The following is an 11,454-nucleotide window of genomic DNA, read 5'->3' on the forward strand; positions in this document are numbered from 1 at the left end:
CCAGATTACAAAAAGAAGTTCATTGTTCAAACAGATGCTTCAGAGCTGGGTGTGTGAGCTGTACTGTCTCAACTTAATGATGAAGGTCAAGACCAGCCAGTAGCTTTCATAAGCAGAAGGCTGACCCCTAGAGAGAAACGTTGGTCAGCTATTGAGAGGGAGGCCTTTGCTGTGGTGTGGGCCCTGAAGAAGCTGAGGCCATACTTGTTTGGCACTCACTTCATAGTTCAGACTGACCATAAGCCCCTCCTATGGCTCAAACAGATGAAAGGTGACAATCCTAAACTGCTCAGGTGGTCAATTTCCCTACAGGGGATGGACTATACACTGGAACATAGACCTGGGACCTAACATGCCAATGCAGATGGACTCTCAAGGCATTTCCACTTAGAGCATGAAGACTCAACTGGTCAAGGTTAGTTTAATGTCCCTGCGTTTGGGGGGGGGGGAGGTTGTGTAGGAGAGTAGGATCTGCACTTATGTTGCCCCCACTTTTTTTCTGATGTACACACTGGTTTCTGGCTCTAGTCTGGCTGGGTCCCTGCTAATCAGGGCCCCAGTCTCACTGATCTCTCTAAACAACTTGGTGTGCATTTAGATGCACTAGTGATTGGATACTGTGGTACCTTAAGAGCCCCTAGTATATGGTACCTTAGGTACCTAGGGCATTGGTACTTCACAGCCCTACCAGGGGCTGCAGCATGTATTATGCCACCCCTGGGAAACATTCTCAATCTGACACCACAGGCCTGCTACTACAGCCTGTGTGAGGTAGTGTTAGCACTCCTCACTGAGGTTTAGGTTCCTATATCTCACCATACACACACACATAAACCTATCAGCCACCCCTATTGCAGGCCCTATCAATCCTGAGGGCAGGGTGCTTGGTTTATTATGTGAGGGGGTGCGTCTGCATGAGCAGGACCCCTCTGCAGCTGGCAGAGTCTATTCTCTGCTACTGTTTGTGGATGCGGTTAAACCATATACTCTTAAGTGCATTATAACCTTGCGGTAAATGCTAACTTTGGAATGACTGCATCAAAACATGTCGTGTTTGGTGTCAAACAACTTGGAATCATACCCCCACACCAGTAACTGGTTGGGAGTATGATCCCACCCTTCTAGAGGGGATGACATGTACCCACTGTACTAAACGGTAGAAATCTCCTAGAGCCCTGGCATCACAAAATGGATGCCACCAGCACAGACACTGGGCTGCCCTCCTGCTGCTGACTGAAACTCGCAGTGGAGGAAGCCCAACAAAAGGCATCCTGTCACAGGGAGTTGTCACCACCTCCCAGACAGGATTTAGTGTATTGGAGCTGGGTGGGTGCACTCTTAGAGTGCTTTGAAGTCCTGTACTGGGGGAGCAGTAGGCTCCTCTGTGCATATGCCAGCTCAAACCGGTTCAGGGGCTACCTGCCCCTGCTCTGGCACGAAACTGGACAAAGGGAAGTGGGTGTAACTACCCACTACCCTGACCCTCCTAGAGGAGTGGTCATAGAGCTAGTCCCTCCCCTATCTTCACTATAAGATAGCAAGCATTGCCAATGCAATTCAGATTACCCTGGATGACGCTCTACAAAGAAGAATCCTGGCCCTTCGATGTTCCACTATCTTTGGAAGACTGAAGAATCTCCCTTGGAGTCACGGAGTGACTCCCCTTCTTGGCAGGCACCTATAACCTCAGTCCCTGCGGCCCCAAAAGTAGATTTCCTGACCTCCCGATGGCCATTTTGAGTCTCCTGCAAAGCTGTGGCATCTGAACCCCACGAGTGACGAGGAACGGCAATACCTGGGAACCGTGCACTGATTTCGAGTGCAAACGCTAAACAACATTCTACGAACTTGTGCTTTAGACCATTTGTGGCCCAAGTCCCCAGCAGGTCTTGTTCAAAAAATCAGCAGCCTACCCCATCCCGAGAGACCGTGGGCTCCTGTGAAACTTTTCCTGTGGTGGCGGCGTCTTTGCGATCACTTGCCCATTGGCTAGTGGGTCCCCCAAAGACTTTCTCAATGATTCAAAGGGCTCTCCTGGTTGCTCTGGGCCTGCCCTCATTTACCCTTGCTCGGGATTTCCCTATCTTTTTGCAATGCAGGAACAGCAACATCGTTGTGGTGTCAGCCATTGAGGTGGGGGCGTGGTGAGAGGTCCTCATATCCCCTCTATGCTTTACACGGTTGGTGCAGACAGGAAATGTGAAGTGATGCAGCTAGCGACCTTGAGCGATGAAACTTTTATATGTGCAAATGAGTTTGTTCAAAATCCATTGCAGAGAAATAAATTATCTGAAGAGTGGGCCTTCTACTCTTGAACAAAAGTGTGCATTAAGTGAGGGAATTGGGTGCGAATCGTCAATTGATTGTAGCACATACTCTGAGGTCAGAAGTGAAAAGTGTTTTCAGTTTTTAATGGTTTGTCATCCCCAGAGCTACTGTAATTAAGACATCAGACAGGCCTGGAACGTGGGACTCATTGTTGGAACCAGCAATTGTCCATAACCCGACTGCATGGATGGTGAGCTATTGTTTGTGATCAGTGGGGGTGTGTTTACTGTGATTAAATTAATGTATGGAGATCACTGTTCAATCTCGGTTTGGCAATGTATGCAATCGTTTAAGTCACAAAGCGATTTCACCACATTAATAGTGATAAGCTACGGAGAAATGGATGATGGTGCACATTGCCGCTTAGCCCTACTCATTTTGTTGGACACTCCCAGTTTCAGTAGTAGTTCACAAATTGAATTATTGTAATATGACTGAGTGCAGACATTTATTTTCAATGTGAATTTGTCAAACTGAGTAAATACTGTTAAACTCCACGGGGCAGATTTACAAGCCCCCTGCGCCACCAGTACGTCACTTTTTGTGACAGACTGGTGGCGCAGGGGGGCTTGGAAATCTGCACCAGGGGGCTCCTCCATATTTACAAGGACAGGAAAAGCCACCCTGCGTGCCTTTTCCTCTCCTTGTAGATACAGCACCTTCACACGCAGCACTTTGTTTTGAAGGAGCGTTCCATGGGTGTTGCTGTGAGTGTTCCCACTCAGCACCCATGGAACAAGACACATCTCCAGATTTACAAGAAATCGTAAATCTGGAGATGCATCTGAAAGATACGCCACCATAGAGGTGGCGTAGCAAGAGGCAACGAGGAGAAATGTTTTAATTTCTCCTAGTTTTTTCCTCTTTCAATGCGTGCTGCATTCTACAGCACGCATTGAAAGAGGAAAAGGCCTGTAGTTATTGTTTTTGTGCAGGAAGGCGCCCCTTCCTGCACAAAAACAATCCCCCCACGACGCTGGCATCCTTGCACCATGGTGCAAGGAGGCCTGCGCCAGCGCATGGCTGCAGTTTGTGCGCCAGTGCAGGGGGAAGCACAGAGATGGGACATATTCTTGTAAATATGTCGCATCCCTGTGCTTCGAAAGTGCCACAGCGTGGCGCAGCCAAAGGGCTTGTGGTGCCACACTGCAGCACTTCCTTGTAGCTGTGCCCCCTCATTCCTATTGTGTGCATTGTTTATTAAAGTCAGTGACATATTTGAGCCTTTTTGATTTGTTGTTATTTTAGTTGGTTGTAGTCGATGCAGAGATGAAAAAAAGTCCTTATGTTGCCATGCTGTAAACAATTCAGTCTTGAGGATGGGAAACCAAAACTGTGCGTCAACAATTGCACTGTTAAATTAAGGCGGCACACAATGCTAGTTCTAATGATTTAGGCCACACCCCGAACTGGATTGGCCGCACCTCTTTAAGAGATTTGCGACATCCCTTTTAGAGCACCCCTAATTTTGTTATCCTACTTAAAGCCCTTAGAAGCATAATCTTATTTATGGTGGTTGGAGGGGATTGCAGGCTCCTCTAGAAATGTACAGTGTGGGTCAAGCCTCGCTTCAGAATTATGAGCCAGATGTATACAACTATTTTGCATTCACAAATGCAGTGTTTTGCAAAAACATAGCAAATGGAAATGTTTTTTTAAAATAATGTACTAACTCAGTTTGTGATTTAGAAATGCATTTCTGACTCGCTAAATTAGTTTAGAGATACATTCTGAATGGCAAGTAAAAAGGGGCATGAAATGGACATTCCTTCCTAGTTGCGATATCGTATAGTATGTATCAAAAGTCTGTAATTGCAAACCATTGATCACTTACCAACAGGTGGTAATGGATTCTGAACGGGACCCCATTCCACCTTGGGAAATCATGTCAACAGCTTATGAAGGAGGAGTCATTGGCCCTCGGGACGTGCTCCTCTCCCATGCCTTTGCAATTGGAAGACTAATGTTTTTTTAAAGCAGCATCAGTTCCTTTAAAGACCATGGGCTGCTTTTTAGGTCTCGCCTGAGCTAGCGCTTTAGCGCTGCTCTGGCGAGAGCTATAGAAAACGGGGATTTGGAAGTGCAAACGAGTGCTTTTCAGGCCCCCAACTACAGTGCATGTGCGCCGGGCGCGCACACCATTTGGCAGCCTGCGTGTCCGTTTCGCGGGCGCTTTGATGTTCTCAGTGAGCCGCGCGGCCACTGCGAACATCAAAGCACCCGCAAAATTATTACTTTCACTTTAGCGGCCGCACAAGTGAAACATACCCTCTAATTTTTCTTTGGGCCACACCTAACCAACCCTTTCATCCTTACAATCTAACGTTCGCACCTACTTGGCAGACTGGTTCTCTGTTGCTCTTTCCTCCTCTGCTCTCTCTCCTCAGAGTCCGTCCCTCCCCCTGTTGCTGCAGCTGGCATTACACGGGGAGGGTGGCTCTTCGTGCCTACCAAAAAACAAGCATTGGCATAGCCAATAGGTCTCGCTTTTGGGACCTTATAAGTATTTAGTTATGCAACTGTTGCACATCTAAACACTCATAAGGTCCCAAAAGCGAGACCTATTGGCTATGCCAATGCTTGTTGGTAATTGCAAATGCAAGGATGGTGGCCCGCTTTTCGTTGCAGGCTGTTATCCCTGTGACTGTGGCCTATCACAAGGGGTCTCAAATTGCAGCTTGCCTAATTAATATTAAGTAGGCGGGTCATTCTGCGACCCACTTCTACTGTAGATTTTGCAATGCATCCTACCAGCATATAGGTCACATCGCAAAAGTATCGCCTGATCACCAAAAGTTGGCATGCAATTTGCAATAAATATTTGTGATCAGTCTTATTGTAAATCTAGCCCTATAGTCTTCAATGAGAACTCAATGATCAGCATGTAGTGGAGGTTACGCCTTGCTTTTATGTAGTGTACCCTTGTGCTGCGTTAAGAGACATCATGCTGGGCACATTTTGATCATTTAGCACACAGTCATCAGGATGTGGATTAGGAGTCACTGTAATGTGTTCTTGATGATACGTGTGTAACTAACTCATGTGGAGTCAGTGGTAGATAGTGGTGTGCTTGGGAATGAGAAGAGATGCTTTAGTTGGAAAGTTTTTATACTATGGGACTTTATGAGCTGCATCATGTGGTGAGAAGGAGCCCCCAGAAGATATTAGTTTAACAATTAGCTTATCTCATCTGGGTTCTTTTCATATATTTATGTAGTGGTGTGGACAATGAGATTGCCCATTTATATGTATATAAAAATGTGACACCTCTCTCTCTGTTTATTCAGGTGCCATCTGAAACAACAACTAGAAGGAGGTGTGATCCCTCCAATAACTTCAGTTTGATCAGTAGGACAAGAATGTCCCAGGACCTTTAGACCTGGGCACCAATGTAAAAAAGCGATGTAAATGCAATTTGCTCCCTTTTCACACTAACTCATAGTAGGAGATGAATGCAATTGAACTAATGCCTGTGCGTGTGCAGGTAGCTTAAACCAAGTCCTATTTGGTGGGCTGTTTCCCAAACAGAACTATGGGCCAGATTTAAGACCATTGCATTTTGCAGGTCGTAAATTGCGATTTATTTGTGACTCGCAAAACCGAATGTATTAATGTGTTTCAGACACATTTAGCATTTCCCAATGGGGTTGCAAATGACCTGCCTCTTCAGTATTCATGAGGCAGGACGCAATTTATAACCCATTGGGAATGGGCTACAATCACAGGGATGGTGGCCTGCTGGGGACAGCAGACCACCATGTCTGTGTTTGCTTTTTAAATAAAGCAACTTTTTTTTCCAAATGCAGCCCGTATTCCTTAAAGGAAAACGGGCTGAGTTTAAAAGAAAAAAATGAAAAGTTTAAAAAATAGTTTTTCTAAGGGCAGGCAGTGGTCGGTGGGACTACTGCCTGCTCATAAAAAATATTTCCACTGCTAAACACAAAGTGGTCCCCTGGGGACTCCTTCCCATTTGCGACCAATTTGAAATTGGTGGCAACTGCGATTGTTTTGCGAGTGCATTTGCAGTCTCAAAACAATCGTACATCCTCCCCTGACTAGCTATTAGGAAGGGATACCCTTGGGGCGTCCCTTTCTAACAGCAACTCGCCAACCCTATTTTGCAAGTCAGTAATAGGTTGCCGACTTGCAAAATAGGGTTTGTACATACTATAAACCTTTTTAGCGGTTGCAAACGGCCTGGTTTTCCGTTTGCGACCACTATAAACGGTTGTACATCTGGCCCCTAAATGTTTGGGGTAACAATTTGCAAAACCATGCAAAAGCACCATTTGAGCAGCGTATTCCTAATAACTGGCAAACATAATTAACAAGGTGCAATAACACATCCAATACCCAATGCAAATGTTATTTGTGCTGGGGGGTTATTGCATAACTTTTGCATGGCTTCGATAGGCAGCCTCTATCGTTTACAGCAGATTCCAAATCAGGTAATTCACTGTTATGACATAGCTGCAGTTGATAACAAAACTTGTTACCCACTGTTGGTTCATGATAAAGGCCTTCCAGGCCAGCTGATAGGGTTCTCTGAGTGCCTGTGAGCTCAGCACTGCCTGCTGTTTTCACTGAAAGCAGGAAGCACAGCTACAGGAGGGGAAAAGAAGGTAGGGAATGAGTGAAAGGGTGGATGGATGAGAGAAAGAATGGATGGATGAGTGAAAGGACAGATGAGTGCTAGGTTCAATGGATGGATTCATGAGTGGATGAGTAGATGGATGGGTGCGTGAATGGAAGGATGGATGACTAAGTGAAAGGGGAATAAAGAGAGAAAGGGAGGATGGGTGAATGGATGACCGAAGGGGTGAATGAGTGGGAGGATGAGTGACTGGGTGGATCAATGAGTAAGTGAAAGGATGGCTGGGTAGGTAAATGGCTGGATGAGTGTACGGATGGATAGGGTGAAATGGTGGATGGATTGATAATGGATGGATGAGTAAAAGGGTGGATGGAGGGATGGATGAGTGAAATGATGGATGGACGGATACGTGATGGATAGGTTTGTAAATGGTTGAATATGGACTTGGATGGGCACACAGATGGAAGGACAGAATGAATGGTGAACGACTGAATGATGGATGAAAGTATGATTACACATTGTAAGCCCTATTATCTTAAGCAACATTTCCTATACATTGACTTTCACATTTATATGAGTGATTGTCTCTATATAATGTGTTGTAACACACTCCGATACTCTGCCCTACATACTTGGTATGAGTAGCACTATAAAAGAAATTAAATACACATGAGAGAGGATCTATGTGAAGATGAGGGGAGCCATTGGAGGGTGTTAGCAAGGCCAGACTGGCCGGATCGTGCATCGGGCGTTTTCTCTGGGAGCTGGAAAGGTTGGGTAGGGGCGGCGGTTTTGTTACCACAAAAAGACCTGCACATTTGCTTAAAGCTGCACGCATACTGAAAAACCATGAAGTGCACAATTGTCTCAACCTAATATAAACTTATTTTCACTTTTACTTAAGTGGTAGTCTAGTTACTTACTTATATACTCTTGCGCAACCTCCTCTGATGTGTCTGTAAAACTTACCTTTTGTCCTGAATTTTGACCTCCTGTCCTGAATTTTTGTCCTGAATCTTGACCCTTTGTCCTGAATTTTTACACTCACTGTCCTGAATTTGCACCCATGCCAGTTGGTCACCCTACAACAAAGCCATCATCAGCGTGAGGTTTCTCACAGTAGCAGCTGCTACCTGACAGGGGTGAGGGGGAACAAAGAAAATAGAAACACTTGCCTGGGCCGGCCGGCCACCGTCTCCTTCCTCCGTCGTCTTCCTCCTGTCTCTGCCGGCAACATAAGCACCCAGGCTCCCCACAGCCAATCACAAAACTGCAATGTAGAGATGTGATTGGTCTGAGCACTGTGGATCAGCTCTCAGATGGGGAATGGGAGGCTTTGCTTGTTCCTCACCAGGCTGTGTAAAGCAAGCCTGGTGGGGAAGATTCAAAGTGGCCGGGGGGGGGGGGGGGGGGTTTACGGGAAGCAGTCATGCACATTTAAGGAGTATAAACCACTCTTCTCCCTGATTTGGCCAGCCCCGCCCTGAGAGCCACTGACTCAATAGGAAAAATAAAATGATAATAACGATAAGTAGGGCTATGCTCCTCTGCCTTAGCGGAAAAGCCACCACTGGCTGCTAAATTATCAGTGATTTAGGTGAGCTGGGTAGAGTTTGGAGATGTTTGTGTTAAAGGGACAGTCACTACTCAGCCAACCAGAGAACTCAGAAGGGGACCCCTGTTGCCTCATTTAATTTGCTAGCATCAGCAAGGGTGCCAAATTTCACTCCGCCCGGGGTACTATCTGAACAAAGGGCGGTCTGTGTATAGGTGTTGCATCTTACACATGTGTGGGTCCACAATGTTCTGCCTCGATCCAGGGATTTCATGATGAAACACACAATTGTAGCCTTCTTTCCATGATCCATTATTTATAGATGGCATGCCTCTTGGGCCTGACTGTTGTTATCGGCTTGTTTCCAATACATATTGCCGAAAACATCTATTTTTTCTCTGCCAATAATATCTGCAAAGCTCTATAGTTTGTGATGCATGCTTAACTCAGCATCTAGAATGTACGTCGGATTCTGATTCGGCATGGTGCCATACAGCACATCACTAACAGAAGAACATGATGGGGAAAAACATGTGACTATCTACACTTTGCAGCCATTGGCCACATCGATCTAATTATTTTCTGAAAGTAGAAGTACCAGGGCTTTAAGTTGGCCGGATCCTACAGGTGCTAAGCACCGGCAGTTTTTAAAAGGAGGCCTCAAAATGGGTTCCTATTGGGCTCTGTTTTATGCCCTGGCACAGGCGGTCCATTTTTTTCTGGACTGCAGTGAGCATGCACATCGATGTGCACATGGTCATTTTGCTCCTTTCTCACTGGTGTAGAAGTTACGGCATCACGTCATTCCAGGGGAGTGTTGTAGGGCAAGAGAAATCCTTTAAAGAGAGTAATTTTCTCTCTGGATTTCCCTATCTTTTTGCAATGCAGGAACAGCAACATCGTTGTGGTGTCAGCCATTGAGGTGGGGGCGTGTGGAGAGGTCCTCATATTCCCTCTGTGCTTTACACAGTTGGTGCAGACAGGAAATGTGAAGTGATGCAGATAGCGACCTTGAGCGATGAAACTTTTATATGTGCAAATGAGTTTGTTCAAAATCCATTGCAGATAAATAAATTATCTGAAGAGTGGGCCTTCTACTCTTGAACAAAAGTGTGCATTAAGTGAGGGAATTGGGTGCGAATCGTCAATTGATTGTAGCACATACTCTGAGGTCAGAAGTGAAAAGTGTTTTCAGTTTTTAATGGTTTGTCATCCCCAGAGCTACTGTAATTAAGACATCAGACAGGCCTGGAACGTGGGACTCATTGTTGGAACCAGTGATTGTCCATAACCTGACTGCATGGATGGTGAGCTATTGTTTGTGATCAGTGGGGGTGTGTTTACTGTGATTAAATGAATGTATGGAGATCACTGTTCAATCTTGGTTTGGCAATGTATGCAATCGTTTAAGTCACAAAGCGATTTCACCACATTAATAGTGATAAGCTACGGAGAAATGGACGATTATGCACATTGCCACTGAGCCCTACTCATTTTGTTGGACACTCCCAGTTTCAGTAGTAGTTCACAAATTGAATTATTGTAATATGACTGAGTGCAGACATTTATTTTCCATGTGAATTTGTCAAACTGAGTAAATACTGTTAAACTCCACGGGGCAGATTTACAAGCCCCCTGCGCCACCAGTACGTCACTTTTCGTGACAGACTGGTGGTGCAGGGGGGCTTGGAAATCTGCACCAGGGGGCTCCTCCATATTTACAATAACAGGAAAAGCCAGCCTGCGTGACATTTCCTCTCCTTGTAAATACAGCACCTTCACACGCAGCACTTTGTGTTGAAGGGGCGTCCCATGGGTGTTGCTGTGAGTGTTCCCACGCAGCACCCATGGAACAAGACACCTGAATGATACGCCACCATAGAGGTGGCGTAGCAAGGGGCAACGAGGAGAAATGTTTTCATTTCTCCTAGTTTTTTCCTCTTTCAATACGTGCTGCATTCCACAGCACACATTGAAAGAGGAAAATGCCTGTAGTTATTGTTTTTGTGCAGGAAGGCACCCCTTCCTGCACAAAAACAATCCCCCCACGACGCTGGCATCCTTGCACCATGGTGCAAGGAGGCCTGTGCCAGTGCATGGCTGCAGTTTGGGCCCCTAAATGTTTGGGGTAACAATGTGTAAAACCATGCAAAAGTACCATTTGAGCAACATATTCCTAATAACTGGCAAACGTAATTAACAAGGTGCAACAACACAGCCAATACCCAATGCAAATTTTATTTGTGCTGTGGGGTTATTGCATAACTTCCGCATGGCTTCGATAGGAAGCCTATATCGTTTACAGCAGATTCCAAATCTGGTAATTCACTGTTATGACATAGCTGCAGTTGATAACAAAACTTGTTACCCACTGTTGGTTCATGATAAAGGCCTTCCAGGCCAGCTGATAGGGTTCTCTGAGTGCCTGTGAGCTCAGCACTGCCTGCTGTTTTCACTGAAAGCAGGAAGCACAGCTACAGGAGGGAAAAAGAAGGTAGGGAAGGTGATAGGGCTTGATTAAGGATGGCAGGTAAGGTAATTTATTTACATTTGGGTCAGGGAGGAGAGACTATGTTATGAATGGCTGCCTCATTACTCCTCTGCTGTCATGGTTGCAGCCATGTGTCTCTGCCTAGGGCACTTGGTGCAATCAAAGCACAGAAGCAAGGAGTGGGGCAGAGGTAGGGGTCACAGGGACACAAGCTAGTCACTACACGATTACCTGCATTGGTCCACCCACCTCCGCGGAAGCTGCGTTGGGTCACGATCAGGTTATTGAATGTGGCAGTATAAAAGCGCACTCGGGACCCCGTTTGTGCCTGTAGTTTCTTACCTAATGCCACACTTACCTTGATTCTTCATTGGTCGTGGTGCTGCTGACTTTTCTGCTGCTCCATTCACACTGCTGCCTTCCCTGCAACCCATGCAGGTGTTCTCTCAGTATCTTCCCTACCTGCTCCTGCACTGCTGTGTTGTG

The sequence above is a fragment of the Triturus cristatus genome, chromosome 2_1 (genome assembly GCF_964204655.1).
Source record: "Triturus cristatus chromosome 2_1, aTriCri1.1, whole genome shotgun sequence".
Lineage (NCBI taxonomy): Eukaryota > Metazoa > Chordata > Amphibia > Caudata > Salamandridae > Triturus > Triturus cristatus.